This window comes from Schistocerca serialis, chromosome 2, assembly GCF_023864345.2.
Source record: "Schistocerca serialis cubense isolate TAMUIC-IGC-003099 chromosome 2, iqSchSeri2.2, whole genome shotgun sequence".
NCBI classification, from domain to species: Eukaryota; Metazoa; Arthropoda; class Insecta; order Orthoptera; family Acrididae; genus Schistocerca; species Schistocerca serialis.
In genome coordinates this window covers 771,030,282-771,034,527 of record NC_064639.1, presented here as the reverse complement: position 1 = coordinate 771,034,527, position 4,246 = coordinate 771,030,282, and positions in this window count along the sequence as shown.

Genomic DNA, 4,246 nt, shown 5'->3' with positions numbered 1-4,246 from the left:
AGGATCCGTATCCTTTCAAGGAAAAGGAGGAGGTGGGGGAACGGAATGAGATCGTACAGGATGCACGTGGGGGAGGGGAGACGGATGCGATAGGCGAGGCGGAGAGCATGGCGTGCAAGGATTTGAAGGGATTCATAAAAGGTAGGGGGGGCGGAGATCCAGGCCGGATGGGCATAACAAAGGATAGGGCGGATGAGGGAGTTATAGGTGTGGAGTATGGTGGAGGGGTCCAGACCCCACGTACGGCCGGAAAGGGGCTTGAGGAGACGGAGTCGGGAGCGTGCCTTGGCTTGGATTGTCCGGAGATGGGGGGTCCAGGAGAGTCGACGATCGAGGGTGACGCCAAGGTACTTAAGGGTGGTGGTGAGGGCGATAGGACGGCCATAGATGGTGAGATAGAAATCAAGAAGGCGGAAGGAAGGGTGGTTTTGCCTACAACGATCGTCTGGGTTTTGGAGGGATTGACCTTCAACCACTGGTTGCACCAAGCGGTGAACCGGTCAAGATGGGATTGGAGAAGGTGCTGGGAGCGCTGCAGGGTGGGGGCAAGGGCAAGGAAGGCGGTGTCATTGGCAAAATATTGGATAAATGAAACCACTGTTTTTATATGGCCACAAGCTTCTATATCACAGAGTAACTGTTGAACAGAGATAATTATTTACTTATAAGAACAATCTGTAAACAGCCAGCATGTAACCACACAGATACTTTGTACTTTTTTGTAATATGTGTTCTATGTTTGTTCTGTCGACACTTTCCACATCAAAACATTTATCGCAGATACAATTTATGGAACACATAACTAACTATCTTTCTTTAAATTGTAAAGTGAAAAATTTGGAAATTAGTGGGGGTCAATAAAATGACAATGAAAGATAATTAAAAATTAATTTGACTTCTCATCACAGAAAAAATATATAACCAGAAATCTACCTGTGACTAACCATTATCATCCCATCATGTTCTGTTGCACTAAGGTTAATTCACCAAAGTTAGTAATTACGGTCACTAAAACATTACCGGTACTGCTAATATTTGTGGCCACAGCGACAGTTTATACTCCTTAGTTTCACCAGTACTACATTTACCAATTACTAAAATAGATTGCAGAACACAGTAATACTATACTGACAGTACGATATATTCTTCATTATAATATTAATAAATGTCCCTCAGAAAACATAACTAATATACATAACAATAGGGTGTAGAATAATAACCGCTACTGTTCACTACAGAAGGTGATTGTATTTAACAAATAAATGGTTTTGGTCTTGTGCCTGTCTTCAGGTGGTTTACATTCATTTACAATTTTCTGTACTCAATGTCAGAGATCACTGTTTAAATAAAAACGAATAATGTGATAATAATTAAATAGACACAACTGAACAATTGGAAGTGACAAGATGTGTTGAAAAATATTATAGCACTTACATATAGCTGCAGTATCCTTATCTTTTCCAAATTGCATGTATCACACTTTTTTTATAAATATATATCAGTGTTTTTACACTGTAAGCATCATTAGTCACCATGGTAGTTAGTGGTATTTCCGTATGTGCCTTTGATACCGTAGTGGCACATTACAAGTTGTGATTCCACAATTATGTAACAATTTCATTTTCATAATGTGTAATATCTGTCTTGCTTTTGTGTGTGAAACATTTCTGCACATCTTAGATCCAAGCTCTTTGACCATAACTTTTCTTATCCAATGTAAGCAAGTTGGATGTTGTGAGTGGTTGCGCTTCTGAACTCTACAAACACCTCAAGTGCCATTACTGCATAAACAGCATAATATAGAAGTACCAATAATTACCATAGTGTCTAATACACAGTTACATCGTAAGAAGTCGAAATATATTTGCAAAAAATGTGATATATGTAATGTAGGAATGCTATGGATACTCCAGCTATATGTAAGTGCTACAGCATTTTTCAAAACATTTCACTTAGCCACTTCCAGTTGTTTCAGTTGTGTCTACTCAGTCATCATCACAATATTTGTTTTTTATTTAAACAGTAATCTCCAACACTGAGTATAGGAACATGTAAATGATGGTAAGCAAACTGAAGACTGGCACAAGCCCGAAACCTTCTATTGTGACTGGTAGTCGTTATCATTCAGCTGCATTCATTATGGATAAAATTCGCACACAGAACAATGCTTTACAATTTGATACACATTTTGTTTCTCCGTTTTATAATTTGGGTGTGATATTAATGTACAAGCAAACAGTACACACTTGTAAAATTTATTTCTTGTTTTTGTGCTCTGGCAATATAGAATTCAACTGAAATATAACGATGTGCATCTTTCACTGTCATCCAGTATAATTCTTTATGCAAATGCATTTAAGATTAAAAAGGTAGTGAAATATATTGTACTGCATTCATTAATGGTTCAATAAAACATGATTAAGCACACATTCAATATATGATGAAAGATTAGTTGGCAATATAAAATTAATATCGATGTATCTTTTCGATTATAATTCAGAGGTTCTGGACTATATCTTATTGCATTTATTACTGGTCCATGACCAAGTGCACATGCAGCAGATGATGTAGCACTAGTCAAGAATAACAGAAAGAATATGTGACAATGGTAATTATCTGCGACTCAGTGTGTCTTGCTGTTTCGCTGGTCAAGTCAGATACCAAAATTATAAAGGTCATAGGTTAATTCCCTGATCACTTCTACAATTTTAATCTGTTACTTATCGCTTTTCTCACCTCTAGCACTGCTTGTTAGTGCGAAAAACGCTGAGATGCACCATGATCGTGTTTCCACATTAAACAGTAGATCTTATCTATAACTGGGTGGGTAAGTCACTTCAAAGGTTAAAAGAAGGCAAGGCCATTATCGATAGGACCATGCCTAGTAAAGCACTGTGGTGTTCAAACCATCCTTTGGCTTGATGACAGCTTTAGCTTACATACTGGATACCATTGATATAAAAAAAATGGAAGAAAATATAATAGATACACAACAGCCAAACAATTGCAACAAAGTTTTACTTTTACCAGGTTTTGACACAGACTATGGGTGTCTTCATCAGAAAATTCATGATTACCTAAAAAGATTACAAACAAACATTAACATAGAGGAAACGAAAGAATAACCTGTTTTCATCCCAAACAGATTTTAAGAAGACTGTACTCAAATGTAATAACTAATGAACGATTTTAAAACCAATAATTCTCTTTTCACATAAAATATTACATTAAGAAATTAATTTTAAAATCACATAAAATTAAAGACACTGGGTCTGACATAAAGCTGGTAAATGCTAGTAAAAGCTACATGAAGTAGCATGGTGCATGCTACTAAGAGCTGTGAGAGATAACAGCTGGAGGTGGCACATGCTGAAGTTGCCACAATGTGAACACAGAACAAATTACGCCATGTAGTAACAATCGAAGATAATGGCTACTTAATTTATGAAAAACATTTTAAATGCTATATAAATGTTCATCCCAAATTTCGATAGCCAGTATCATGCAAAATGAAAGATTATAATGGACAATGCAAAACAAAATATTAGATACATTTTTGTGCAAAACGATTACAATGTAATAAATAAAAAAGGAAGAGGCAAACGATATCATAGAATCTACTATAAGAAGTAGATGTCAACTTTACACATTTCTAAATAAGATCTTTATACCATTAAAATTTTTTATTGCATAATTGCAACTGTTCATTATCTCTATATCACTGCTCCAGATGTATATAAATGCTAACTGTCTCAATGTTCCATACCACGTGTTTGTGTGCACACACACACACACACACACACACACACACACACATATATATATATATATAGAGGGGAGACCTTTGCCTTTACATACAACTGCTTGTGTCTGTATATGTGCGGATAGATATGTATGTGTGTGCGAGTGTATACCTGTCCCTTTTTCCCCCTAAGGTAAGTCTTTCCACTCCCGGGATTGGAATGACTCCTTACCCTCTCCCTTAAAACCCACATCCTTTCGTCTTTCCCTCTCGTTCCCTCTTTCCTGATGAAGCAATCGTGGCTTGCGAAAGCTTGAATTTTGTGTGTGTGTTTGTTAGTGTCTCTATCAACATACCAATGCTTTCGTTTCGTAAGTTACATCATCTTTGTTTTTAGATATGTATATATATGACTTGGTATGAAAAATATTTACAGCTGTTTTCTGTTACAGTAATATAGATGTTTGAGATGTATGTAACATCTATGTCCTGGCCAGCAGGTCA